This window comes from Mesocricetus auratus, unplaced genomic scaffold, assembly GCF_017639785.1.
Source record: "Mesocricetus auratus isolate SY011 unplaced genomic scaffold, BCM_Maur_2.0 Super-Scaffold_100014, whole genome shotgun sequence".
Classification (NCBI taxonomy): Eukaryota; Metazoa; Chordata; class Mammalia; order Rodentia; family Cricetidae; genus Mesocricetus; species Mesocricetus auratus.
Window position 1 is genome coordinate 70,682,692 of NW_024429197.1, and position 14,894 is coordinate 70,697,585.

At 42.6% G+C, this 14,894-nt stretch overlaps 1 pseudogene; it reads left to right on the plus strand.

Moving 5' to 3' along the window:
- Nucleotides 1–13,199, plus strand: part of LOC101824354 — a 94,690-nt pseudogene extending 81,491 nt beyond the window's left edge.
- The last annotated feature ends 1,695 nt before the right edge of the window (nt 13,200–14,894 follow it).

Consider the following 14,894-nt stretch of genomic DNA (forward strand, 5'->3'; position numbering starts at 1 on the left):
AGAGTAATGGACGCTGGATGCATGCCTGGGATCTTTAGATTCTTTCCATGGCCTAGGAGTTTCAGCCCTATGGTCCTTGTCTCCTGGTGTTATTCATGTTCCAATGAAAGACATCAACCATGGGCTACCTTAACTGTGTCTCTGGAGTGGGTGATGGGCGATGCAGGAGAGTGTGACCAAACGCGTAGTCATCTGGAAAAGCTTCCAGAAAAGGACATAGGGTTATTTTTATCTGAGTTCAGAGTCCATGGTGGATAAGGTCATTGTCACATCTGGATGTCACAGATCCAGGTTTTTGTTTTGTTTTGTTTTCTTTTTTTTTTTTTACTTGATTTTTTTTTAATTTTATTTTCCAGTTTAAATTTAGATAAGAATCAAGGTTGCTTCACAAGTCAGTTCCAGGTCCCTCTCCCATTCCCTCCCTTCCTCCCGTGCCCTCCCCTCCCCCCCCCCCGTTATCCTCTCATTTCTCCAGGGAGGGTGAGGCCCTCCATGGGGGTGTCCATAGTGTGTCATTTCATATAGGGCAGGGCCTAGACCCTTCCCCAAGAGTTCTGGGTGAGAGTGCACCTCACATTGTTCTATTGGAGTCCAAAGTCCGTGTGTATACTTGGGATGGGTACTGATCTGCTGCCCAATCTTATTTACAGCTGATCATGCATTTAGACTCAGGAAGCTGATAGCCTCTTTGTAACCATAGAAAGGGACATGGGTAGCATGCAGCAATCAGAAGATGACCAACCAATGCTGCTTCCTGTGGCTTGTGATGTTACCCCTAAGGCAGCTTCTACTAACTCATTTTCTTCAAATGGATGCAAATGCTTCCCTGGGATTTTCTCTTAACCTAAGATAATGGGAATCAGCAGCAAGAAAGGGATCCTTGTGTTAATTTCTATCCATTATCACTCCTCTGATTACTTTGGTGCCCTCGCATATGATTCAAGGATAATCAGCATTTGCACATTGACTACATTATGAATCCTTGCCTCTGACACCCAGATCACCAGGTCATATCTAGAAACCAAGTCTAGCTTGCTATCACTGAATATCCTACTAGTAATACAATCCTTGACATAAAATTATTATTCAGTAAGTTCTCACTGGACTAGTAATTAGCTTGTCCCCTAGATCTTGATTTGTTCTCTAGGATTCTTGAATAATTTTCACCAGGAATGTGCCTTGGAAGTTCACATGAGTAAAATGTGGTAAATCAGAATGGAGCCTCAAGACAGTCAACACTATAAGATGGGAGTTATGACACTGCATCAGGCACGAAGATGCTGTGCAATAAAATTACCCTGAAACTCCTGACTGAATCCAATTCTTTTTCACTCATATAAGTGCAGGAGGTCTGGGCCACTGTGTGTTTAACCCTGGCTTAGTTAGGCTTGTCTCCAGCTTTTGGTCAAGTCATGGTCTGCTCTCACACATTTCACCTTGCATGGACAAGCAGGCTAGTCAGAGCATGAATGTTTCATCCACTAAAATGCATCAAAGTATGTGTTACACAGTTATGACCACCATGAATGGGAACTAGAGAGTAAGAACAAGAAGGAAGGAAAAAAATTACTAGATCAAACAAACAAACAAATACCTTCAAAGTCTTAATTACAAATAACATGTATGACAGAAAAATACTAAATGTGGTAAGATACACACATTAAAGTCAAAAGCTAGCATATGTAAAATGTAAGAACCAGACTTGATCCTGAAGGACTGTTGCCCATCCTTGTTGCACACTAATGAGAGAAAATCCTCTAACCAGAGCTAAAGGTAATATGGAATGTTTAAGGGACAGTAAAGGCACTTAGTAAAATAACATTTATTTGTGAGTGTGTGTGCATTTGTGTGCACATGCATGCACTATGGGGCATGTGTGGAGACCAGAGGAAAGCTTGCAGGAGTCAGTTTTCTCTTCTACATTGGTTCCTGAGGATTGAACTCAGCTTGAAAGGCTTGGCAGCAAGTCCCTTAACCCACTGAACCATCTCATCAGTCTATATTTTGGAGAGCATAGCCTCCAATCAGAAAAGTAGTGAGAGAATAGACCAGAATGGGTCACATAAGATCCAGAGCAACAAAATTAATTAAAGAGAAACAGTTGAGAATTAACTCTAACAACAACAAAGAAAAAGCATAGTACCTTGGCAGGGTAGGTGTTGGACAATATATTAGTTCCTAAGAATCTCCATAGTTGTCAGGGAGAATGAACTACCAGTAGGCTAAGGTGATAAATACCAGACATTATACTTTTTTCAAGTATTATTTTTTCTCAGTGAATCTTTGTGGGCATCTCAAACCTCAGGCTTAATGCCACAGCAGCAGTATATCTCCTCCTTCTGCTGTTCCCACCCTCTTTCCAGTCTTGTCACCTTGATGGAGAGCTTCCACCGACTTACAAAGGGAAGGCAGGCATCTCTGTAGCTGCAAGGGCAGGGCCCCTCTGCAGCTGCTGGCCAGTTGCTTAGTCGGAAGAGCTTATTACTGAGGATACAGGAAACATTCTTCCAATCCCTGACAACAATTCTGTTTAAAACTGCATTAATGAGTTGGAGTTGCAGCTCAGTGGTAGGGTCCTCCACCATGAGGGTCTGAGTACATGCCACCAAAAAATTAATAAAACATCTAGCTTATACATTAATGTAAGAATATGTGATTTATCAGCTTAAGAGACAGCTCAGAGGTTAAGAGAGTATATTGCTCTTCCAGAGGACCCACGTTGAGCTGGCTTCCAATGTTTGAGTCAGGAAGCTCACAGTTTCCTGTCATTCCACCTCCAAGGGGTCTATAACACCATCTTTTGGACATTACAAGAATCTACATAGGTGGCAGATACAGACACATGTAAAACACACACACACACACACAGGGGGGAGAGAGAGAGACAAATAACAATATGTGGTTTAAACTAGATACTTAATTTTAAATTACAAATTACACACAGTGGTTAACATATATGCCTATTTATTTGTTTACTTAACAAATAATTATTGTTGTGCCCATCAGTGAATGAGACAGGCAAAACTCTTTCTCTTAAAGCTTGGTGAAATTTGGTTGCTGGAAGAAATCTACCTACAAATCTGTGAATCAACTCTGACAGGGAAAGTATGGTCTTAGAAATGAGGGAGAATGGGTGAGTCTTTTGGTATAAAGAAGCATAAGAGTACCCTCCTAGGACATCTCTGTAAGGCTGGACAAGAAGGAGCAAGTGAGCACCCCTCTGTTCTAGAACAACATGCGGAGACACATTGCTCAGTGTGCCCTAAACTTCTTAGTCTGTATGATGAAGGATGAGTGCATGCCGCCAACATAGGGCTCATGTAAAGGTTGAATATGGTGTTGTTTGCCAGACGTTGAGCAGGATGCTGCCATATCCAGCCCTCCTTTCTAAAGAATAGACAAAGAAGGAAATGCCATTAATACAGTGTGGTCTGTTTGTGTCCTACACCAAGTATGAGTGCTGAAAGCAAAACCAAGCATTCCCGCCGCAGCCTAGGACGCCAGAGAGGCCTCGCAGGGGAAAGACGTAAAATCAAAGCAGAAAGAGGGGAGATGAGCACATAGTAAACACTGCATTTATTTAATTATTCAATCATTTTTATAATCATATATATTAATTTAAATTAGAAGCAATATTATTTTACATATCAATCCCATTTCCCTCCCATACCCCCCCAAACACCCCCAGCCCATTCCCCCATCCACTCCCCAAGGAAGGATCATTAAAACATATCAAGTCATTTGGGGCAGGGACTAGGCCCTCTTCTCTGTGTCTAGGCTGAGAGTGTCTCTCCATGGTAAATGGGCTCCAGAAGTCTGTTCATCCACTAGGGATACATCTTGATTCCACTGCCAGAGGCCCTATAGGCTGCCCAGTGCTCGTAACTGACACCCACATTCAGGGGGCCTGCTTTGGTCCTATGTTGCTTCCCCAGCTGTCAAACTGAGGTCCATGACTTCCCACTTGCTCAGGTCAGGTGTTTCTGTGGGTTTTCCCATTGTGGTCCTGACCCCTTTGGTCATCACTCCTCCCTCTCCAAAACTGGATTCCAACATTTTGGCTCACTGTTTGGCTGTGGATCTCTGTTTCTGCTTCCATCAGCCACTGGATAAGGCTCTAGGATGGCATATAAGGTAGACATCATTCTCATTATAGGGGACAGGCATTTAAGGTAGCCTCTCTGCTATTGCTTAGGGTCTTAGTTAGGGTCATCCTTTTGAATCTCTGTACAATTCCCTAATGCTAGATTTCTATTTAAACCTAGACTGGCTGCCTCTATTGATGTGTCTCTTTTCTTGCTCTCCTCTATTCCTCTCCCCACTCAATCTCCCTGATCCCTCCTGTTCTCCCCTCCTCTTCTTATTTATTCATTCATACATCTATTGAGAATTTCATCCATGAGTATAATGTGTTTTGTTCTAATCCATCCCTGCCCTGTACCCTGCTTTCCCACTTTTCCCATACCGCCATCACCACTGAGTCTTTTAAACCCACTGAGTCCATTCAGTTCTGTCAGTACATGCATCGGTGTAAGCCAGTCTCCAGGAACATGGACTCATGGAAGCTTATGAAGGGACACGTGTGAAGAAAACCTATAGGGTCCCCTGGTAGCCATCGTTTTCAGTGACTTCTCACTGAGAATTGAAACTTGCTATACCCCTCTCCATCCATAGTGGGATTTTGTGTGGTCTTTCTTAGGTCTGGCACATGCTATCAAAGCCACTCTGAGTTCTTGTGCGCAATGCCCCTTTATGACCAGAAAGCACTATTTCACAGAAGTTATCCTCTAACTCTGACTCTTAACCTCTTTCCACTTCCTTTTGTACAACTGAGCCTTGAGGAGAGTTTTGCATAGATGTCCCATTTATGACTGAGTACTCCACGTATCTTATTCTCTGTAATTTGACCAGTTGTGAAAATAGATGGAGCTGGAAATAATCGTTCTGGATGAAGTAAGAACCACGTGTTCTCTCTTGTATGTAAAGCCTACCTTTGGATCTTTATATAAGTGTGTTTAAATTGAAGTGCAAAGTTCTTATGTTTATTTCTCCTGTTACTTCTGTAGTTTACTTTTGCAACAACTGTAAGGTCTTTGGTGTGATTACTCTTATGTCACAGAGAACCAGGCCCCCAATGAAACACTATACCATGACATCAGGGCAGCATTAACACTTCAAGACAAGCTAGCATGCCACCCTGTAGCAAACACACAGCAACTTCCAATTCATTCACTAGTCTCTTCAAGTATGAAGTATGACAATAACAGCAAATACTTGTTGATAGTAAATTTACTGATTATTGATATGAACTAGACACTATTCCAAGTTTATACTCTCTAAGCTCATGCCATCTTTATCAGATGCCACAAAGGAGGCACTCTTTTATTCTCAAATCAAAAAAACAAAGCCCGTAGATAGAAAATAGTTTTCCTAGGTTTGGACAGGAAGATAATCCAAGCGAATATCTGAACTTAGAGCATAAGCCTTACAGCAGAACCTAGGAGCTTATTGTGTTTCCACATGCTCCCCTTGGCTCTAGGGGAAAAGAAACTGGGTAAATGGAAATTGATGTTAATTATTATTGTTTGTGGTTGTAATGGTCTATTTCTGTTTGGTTGGTGTTTACCTTTGTTTTGATACCAGAGAATAGTGAGGCAGAAAACAGGGCCAGTCATTCTTTGATAAAGAGGCAAAGATAAAAGGCCTTCAGACTCATAGAGCATCTTCATGAAAGTTGTTTTATGTGGCTTTCCTAGAATGCAAAATTTGAATCAATAAGTAGTAGTTTCAACAAGGAAGATATAAATCAGTACATCCTATTGGTCAGAGCCAACAAAGTAGAAGCAATTTTCAGTGGAGATAATACACTGCATTCCCTCTGTAAGCTAGTTGGGGGGCCCATGGTGGGGGAAGAATGCACTGAGCAAGGCTGTGTTCTGCAAAGGGTAATACCTGGGCCACTGAGACAGGGTCTGTGATAGGTACCTCTATCTGCTCCTGTGTGTGTGTGTGTGTGTGTGTGTGTCTGTGTGTGTGTGTTTATGTGTAATGTTTTTGTGTATATGTTGTGTATATGTGGTTGTTGTATGTATGTGTGTTTGTGTTGTATGAATACACACGTGTGTGAGAGAGTATACCTATTGTACACATGCATGGAGGCCAGAGAAAGGTATATGGTGTCCTGCTCTTAAAAACTTCACCTTATTGCCTTGGGGCAGCATCTGTCATTGAGCCTAAATCTTCCTAAGTGTCCCAGGTTGGTACTGGGGAGCATCCTGCCTCTGCCTTTCCATCACTGGGATTACAGTGGATATTTCCATGCTTGGCATTTTTAATTATATTTTTGTTTATTTAATTTCTTTTTATTTAAATTAGAAATGTATTAGTTTCACATGTCAATCCCAGCTCCCTCTCCCTCTCCTCCTCCCCCACTCCCCACCAGTCCCCCCAACCCCCACACCCAATCCTCACTCCACTATCCAGGGGGATCTCCAGAATCTGTCATTTCATCCAAGGCAGGGCCTAGGCCCTCCCGCATGTGTCCAGGCTGAGAGAGCATCCTTCCATGTGGAATGGGCTCACAAAGTCCATTTGGATGCCAGGGATAAATACTGATTTATTGCCCCAGGTCCCCAAAAATGCCGAGGCTTCCTCACTGCCACCCACATTCAGGAATCTGGACCAGTCCCATGCTGGCCTCTTAGCCATCAATCTGGGGTCCATGAGCTCCCCCTTGTTCAGGTCAGCTGTGTCTGTGAGTTATACCCACGCAGTCGTGACCCCTTTGCTCATCACTCCTCCATCTGCAACTGGGTTCCAGGAGTTCAGTTCATTGTTTAGCTGTGGGTGTCTGCCTCTGCTTCTATCAGCTACTGGATGAAGGCTCTAAGATGGCATACAAGGTAGTCATCAATCACATTATCGGGGAAGGGCATTTAAGGCAGCCTCTCTACTATTGGTTAGATTGCCAATTGGTGTCATCCTTGTTGATTTCCGAAAATCTCACTAGTGCCAGATCTCTCCTCAAACTCATAGTGACTCCCTCTATTATGGTATCTTTCATCCTGCTTTCCTCAATTCTTCCCCCTGACTCAAACTTCCTGCTCCCCTATGTCCTCATCTCCCATCTTCTCCCCCTCTCTTTCTCCCAGCTCCCTCTCCCCCCCCATTTGCTCCCAATCCCTTCAGGAGATCCTGTCCCTTTCCCATTCTCTGAGGTACCATGCTTATCTCTCTTAGGGTCCTCCCTGTTTCCCAGACTCTGGCAGTGGGATTGTAGGCTGGCACTCCCCTGTTTCATGCTTGATGCTTGGCATTTTTATGGAGATTCTGTGGGTCAAACTCAGGTCTTCATACTTGTGTCTAAGCTCTTAACAACAGAGCTTCCCATTTTTTCAATGTTTTTAATTAACATTTTTTATTTTATGTATCTACCAGAGTTTCCCCTCCCTCCTCTCTTCCTGTTCCCTTCTCCAGCTTTCTATCTACCTCACATGATGTCCATTCCTTGGCCTCCATTCAGAAAATGGCAGGTCTTACATGGAATTAAACAAAACATGACACATCGATTTAAGACAGTCCAAGCTCCTCCCCTTGCATCAAGTCTGGGAAAGGTAATCCAACTGATCTTCACTCATGCAAAGCCATTGTCACCAAAAGCCAATGGAGCATTTTTTAAATGTACCATCAGACTATGTCAACCCCTCTCTTAAAACCACCATGACGTTTCACTTAAATTAGAATTAAACACAGATGCCTCATCAAGGCCTACATAGGCCTGAATAATTGAAGCCACATTCGTTTGAGTATTATTTCAGTCCATGCTTGTCTTCCTTCTTAATTCTTTACCCATATCAGCACTAAAAGTATGGCCCCAAGACTTTCCATGTCTCTCTTGGGACCACTTACCATTGTTCCTGCCACCTTAAAACCCTACTCCTTTTGCTGTAAGTCCTGGCATCCTTCGTGTCTTCTAAACTAATGTCACTTTCTGACAAATTATTTTTACATTTAGCATACCTCTTCACAGAATCATGTTCCTGTTTAGCACAACACACAACACATTTAGAACCTTCCACTTGTGTTCTTACTGCCCCCCACTCTCTCCTCACTCTCCTCATCCACATGTTGGAACTCATAGCAAACCTTTCTCTTCAGTCTCCAAACACATATTTATTTTTTACTATTGCATATGCTTCTGATTCAATATGAGCTAAACAAGTACAGGCATCATTTTGGGCCCTTTCTGGGAATAGTATTTCACAGTGTCCCCATGCCTAGAAATAATGTTTTATGGTAGTCAAGGAATAGAGGAGAGGAAGAGAAGCAGAGAAGGAAGAAGAGAAGAGAGCAATTTTGAACTTGTTTTTCTTTTTACCCTTGTAGACCAGAGCCTAAGTTTAAAAACAAAAATGTGTCCCAAATCTGGGAAGGGTGTCTTCCCATAACTTCTCTTGAATTTCACCATAAGCCTCTTAGAAGAGAATGGAGTGAAGCTTCACATTCAGGGGACACAGAGAACATGCAGAATCTCAGCCTTGCTGAGTGTGCAGATTCTCACACAATAGTCATCAAATATAGCTTGCTAAGTGGGTCAGCAGCAGGAGTGGCCTCTGCCTCCCTGAGAAACACACAGGCATGGTCTTGGGAGTACAGGCAGTCCATGTAAACATCCTTGAGGTAGCAGGGGAAAAATAGGTGAAATATGTCTTTTTATTTGGAGGCTAGGGCAATGAGATCCCTTGTGTAATAAAACATAAAGATGCCTTAAAATCAAACCATCTTGGGGTTTCACCACAGGCTAGCAGTCAATTAACACCTACTATCAAAAACCAGAATCATCCAGTTCTTTAGGTGAAGAAAAGATGCTTGCAAGGACAGAGTCCTTGTCTAAGTCATGGAGGCTACCAAGTGGGAGGGCTGGAGTTTAAACCTTGGCTTGCTTGCCAGAGACAACTGTTAGATATCACACGACAATTGAAAACAGCATGCATTCAAGAGTACACAACATTGCTGTGTCCTCGACCCTAAATAAGTCATACAGCACATTGTAGAAAATAGTCATAAGATGCTGAGAAAGGGAGGTGCTATGAAACACTGCCTTCTGGATGTATGCCATGGCCATAGCAATCATGGCCACACAGCAGCTGTGAGGAGCTGCAGCAGACATGCACAAAAATCCACATGAAAATGGGAGGGGGACTAGTTGGAAAGAAGAAGGGGTCAGCAGTAGTGTGGAGGTAATGTGGAGGGAGTATGATCAAACTACATGGTATACACATGTGAAATTGAAAAAAAAAGGTCAAACAGCAACATTGAAGTGCTCAGAAATTTAGAAGCTGTCTTCTCTTTTCATACTGCATTTAAGGCCACATGTTTACTGGATGGTGCAGTGGGAATGCAAACCCAGTGTGCGCTCTTAAGCAAGAAATTGTGTTTCTAACCTGTAGGCAGGTATTCATTGATCTATTCCACAAGCATCATTGATGACCTCAGATATATCAGGCAGGTGGTGACAAGAATTATAGGATTGTCCCACTTATGGACACTGTGATTTAGCAGAGGGGACAAATATTAACATACCTGTGAAGGACTCCAGACCATGTCTGCTGTAAAACTATGACACTCTTAACTCTTGCTCTCGGCTCTCTCTGTAAACCCCAAAGGTGGAAAGGCTTTCATTCATTTAAATTGCCCAGCATCTTTCAAAGCCTGCATTTTCTGTGTTCTCAAATGCTTCACATGCAAATCAAGGTTTTTAAATCCCAATTTATCATCCTCCGAGAATTCTATGAGAAAAAAAAGTATGGTGCCTGCCTAACACATAGTAGGCACCTGGTCAATGTTGTGGAAACGATGACCGTATGCTGATGTTCTTTTCTGTTCAAAATATAACAATAAAAATAATGTGCTGCAGAAAGGAAAATGGCTCAGTGAAGAGAACATAGCCGAAAATAAAGCTTATACTCTTCATCAGCAATGTGCATCTGGATGCACCAGGTTAGCAGTTCAGCTTGAATAAATACAAAGAAGATGCTGCAGGCCCCTCTCCTACCCCAAATAAAACAGCATCTCAGGAAGAAAAGACTCAGAAAGGAGTAGTCTGGGGTACTCAGAAGGACAGTGAAAACCAACCAGGATTAAGATTTGTAAGAAGAGATCCAAACAAGCATTGCCAACTAATGTGTGTTAATGATGAAAGATGCCAGGAGTAACAGAGGAAGAACAAGCACAGGTTAAATGATTAAAGAGGCAAAGAGGTACAGAGATTTGGATACAAGCAAATGAATGATGGCAATGAATTAAAGATGAGTGGGCTAGAAAAGAGAAATGCAAAAGAATGAACGAGGACAGAGAGACTCTCAAGGAGTACTGGGAGGAATTTGACTATAAGAAAGATGTAAAAGAATGTCTGTAAATCACAGAACAAGGAGGGGGTGATTTAGAGGAGCCAAGACAAGGAAAAAAGGAGGTAGTGAGAGGCAGGAGTTGTAGGAAAAATTAAAGATAATATATTTGAGAACTGTTAAGGCAAAGAGTAAGAGAAATACTGAGCTGAAGAACAAATCAGTCAAACAGCATTAAGTGGAAATGAGCAATGACACCAGTGATTAAAATATCTTTTCATTTGTCACTAAATAGGAGTTGGAGACAATGGTAAAAGTTTGTTCAAACCTTGCAGAAATGGTCTGAATACAGAAATGAAAAATGGAGAAATGAAAGTAACAAGGCAGAGGTCCCAGGAGGACCAAATAAATAGCTGTATACTTGTGGAAATAAGCCACCATTACTGTTAGGGATGCCAGACTATGTGCCAACCAATATGGGTTCTTCCATTTTTACCCAATACTCATTACCTTCTCCTATAGGTAAAGGATGAAGCCAGGACAGACTTATGAGTCTTGACAAAGAATTTAACCAGCTAGTGAGAAATAGATAGTAGCAATGGGTATATTTATAGGGATCTGTTTTAGATCCAACAACAATACCAAGAAAAGCTTCAAGATTGACAGCCACACAGTCATTGATCCTAAACTGACTGAAGGGTCTGGGCTCAGCACAGGCCACAATGCTCAGGGGTTGGCAGAACTGAGGCTAAGAGGGTGAAGGAAAGGAGAGGAAACAGGCTATGCTCAGTGATGAATGGGGACAATGTCCTGGGGAGAGCAAAGCAGGATTAAAAGGAGAAGGTGAATTACTGAGAAGGAAGTGATTGAAACCAGAGAAACAAATGGTGGAGATCCTGAGCACAAAGAGGATTGATGGAAGACTGAGCTCAGACAGAGGGGAGATGGAACCTGAGATAGTATCCCTTTGTTCTGAACTGGAGTTTATTTGTGGCCCACTAATCATTTTGAGGCTTAGGGAAAATGAGCTAATTTTAAAAATTACTTGTATCATAGAAGACAGGGAGAGAGAGAGAGAGGGAAGGAGGTAGTGGGGACATGCAGACAGACAGAGGGATGTTTTTGGTGTAGAATTTTTAGGAAGGATGCTCTATTTTATTCTACACAGAAGTAAAGTTAATGGCTATTTAAGACGATCTCACAGTAAAGTTTCAATAAATCTTCCATCATTTCTTGCACAACGTCTTGTGTCTACTCTCTGGTGTTTACTGTACTGACTCAGGTGCACACAGCGGTAACTAGTGCAGCTCTGAGACATCTGTGTGTTCCTCTTCATGTGTAAGGATGTGTGAATAAGTGTGTGTGGGTGGACACATATGCACATGCGCACATAGGTATGTGTAGAGACCAGAGAACACACTTGGGATGTATTCTTTACATGCCATCTACCTCATCCCCACACACATTTTTTCCAGATATTGGCCGGTAGCTTACCCAGTAGACTAGGCGAGTTGGCTGGTAAGTCCCATAGATCCTCTTGTGTTTGCCTTCCCAGCACTGGTATTACAAGAACATGCCAACATGATTTGCTTTTTATATGCTTCCTTGGAAGTGAACGCAGGACCTCATACTTGCAAGGCAGCAGTTTACTAACTGATCTGTTCCTGCTCCCCAGGCCTACATGCTTGATATATTAGAGCCCATAGCCTAGTGGGAAGTATATACAGAAACAACACTAGGGAACTGGCTATCATTAAAATATTGAATAAACTCAATAAAAAACTGTGCTAAACCATAAAAAATGTGGGAGCAGAAAACTGAGAGTGGGTAACAAGCTGTCTGGGAGGTCATAATAAAGAATATATTTTATTAATTGGCAAATAGAGAGTGGGGTTGGCTAGATGAATGAAAGGGAAGTCTCTGTAGGCAGAGAGGAAAGTGTATGAAGTTGCTGGGTCCAAGAGCTTGAAATACTTGAATAACGGAAAAGAGATCTCTATAAGGGGCCAAATGGTCATGGTGAAGACTCTGTAACATTAAAGAGAGCTTCATGGGTGTGAGACAGTTTCCTAAGCATGGTCTCATTTAATTCCCATAGTGACCCTGAGACATGGGGAGTATCTTGCCCATCTCACAAATGAGAAATCAAAAGGCCCAGTAGATTAACAATAAAGCTTGTGTATAAGTACAGGTTCCCTTCCCAGCCCCTGGTTTGCCAACCCCTCCAGGTAGTGTGACTAGAGAAGATTTTGTAGATCTGAATAAAGGATGGAAAATAATGGAAAAAAAAAAGAAAAAGAGAAGTCAGTTGGTGGTCTCCATTGCTGATTTCTGGTTACCTGGGGCATCCGTCTAAACCCAACTTTGGACCCCTCTGAGTACAAGACGACCCCCTCAGACCTAAGGGCTCAGGAGGACTGACTAAGTTAGGATTCGGCCTTCTGTTCACCGCGTTCATCTCCAAGTTGGAAGAGGATGATGAGATCAGTGAGGAATCTTTGAACTCTGACATTCAGAAACGGAAGGAGAAACGGGACATGCTGGACAAAGAGATTTCCCAGTTAGAAGGTGCCGTGGGGGTGAGCTGGAGGACCATACCTCTCTCCTCCATGAGTACAGTGACATCAAGGAAGTGGTGTAGATGCCGCTGGGCTGGGAAAGTTGGCTCTGACCCCGGGTGTCACCACCAAGGAGTTATATCCAGATTTCGGTCTGGACCTGAGTGATTGAGCAGAGTCTTGCAGATTTTTGTCTACAGCCCACAGGGACAAGTGGATGGGGAACATGAAAAGCAGAGAGTTTGGACAGTACATTGCTAGAAGGCCCTCAAATTTTTAAAGGGCCCAAACTAAGTTTAGGGTGGGTCTTAGACAGAGGAGAGTTGGAAGGGGTGGGCATTGTCAGTTCTAATGTTCCTAAACGTACTCGTGAATGGATATGTCGGGTTGTCCCTTTTGTTAAGAAACATGGGCCGTCTCTGGAAAAAAAAGGGGGAGAAATCTCTTACAAATTTACCTATAGGTAAACGTGAAATACAGGAGATGAAGCAACCAGAAATCATTTGGGGGAAGAGAGGAAGGAGTTAAAGTCAAATGGAATTTTAGATTAGCAGAGTCCTAAGCGGAGGTCTAGGGGGCCCTAGACAAGAAAAAAAATTAAATCCGTGATGAAATAAAACTAATTAAGCTAATAATAAAGTGAATAGAAGGTAAAGAAAAGAGAAAGGCTGTGGGGGAAAAGAGCAGTGGCCATCAAACACAAGGATGGGCATTGAAATCTGGAAGGGACTGCCTGCAAGGAGACTGCCTCAGGCAGCCAGAATGAAAGTCAGGTACTTCTGCTTTCTGTTTCTTAGAAAGTGCGAGGTAAAACCAAGTTTCCCGTCTGTCTTTGGCCTCTGAGCTCACATCTGTGAGCAACTGTGAATTAAAATGTTTTATTCCAGATGTTTCTGACGTCGCATATCAGAATAATAATTAGAATTTATTGAGCACCCACTGTGTGCAAGTCAGAAATGATAAACATCCATTGACACGCGTCTACAGAAGTTCCTGGAGTCAGAGATCGTGTACTCTGAAACCCTACTTCTTTTCCTGTGCTAACTCCAGAGTTGACACTGAAGTTGGCTCTGTACTCTGTGGCTGACTTTTCTGTAATGACCTCCATTCTCTCTGTCGCCCCCACCTCACTGGACTTCCTCCATTCCCCATCACAATCTTTGCCCTTCTGCCCTCTCTTTCCACATTCCTGGGTTCTCAGACAGATGTGTGAGTTGCAAGTGACAGAATCTAATTCTGAATAATGTAAGTAAAAAGAGAAAACAACATTCTGTGAGGTTAGGTCACACAGAATCACCAAATGAGTCTAGGGTCTGGTCTGAGAATCCCTGATGTCCAGAGCACAGATAAAAATCACCACATAGAACCAGCCTGGTGGAGATATTATTGCAACAGCAGTCACACTATGCACCACATGGAGAAATTCACCAATGATTGTCATTGGTTTATACCAAGACACCAGACTCCAAACAGTGAAAGTGGTTCTGCAAGCAATGAAATCTGGATGTAATTGCCCGAAAAGTTGATACTTTGACACCTGATGGATTCTGCATGATGAGACTTTCCCTCCCAGAATCCAGAGTAGCTTAGTCTGATGGGTAAAGTCTGCACCATGTGTTCAAGTCTTAACTGCAGTGCAGATTGATAAAACATCTAGAAATATTTAAATTCTCCTTTGTCTGCACCTCTGATGATAAAACACTTTCTGATGCAGGGAAAAGATCCGTTTAGAGACTAAGCTGTTGCAGCTGGAACTTCAACAATACATATCAGATGCTGCCAGCCTTTATGGATTAACCCCAGTGCCTGCCACCATCTCTGGGAAGTTTTCTCTGATTTTTCCCATTGTAATCACTGAACACCTCACAGAGTTTGCCTTCTGGTCTGTCTGCCTGTGGCACCTGAGATATTTCTGCACAGGTTTTTCTCCTAGACCTCCCTAATACATCATTTTTTAGGTCTGTAAAGGTAGTAGCTGTGTTTATCCATC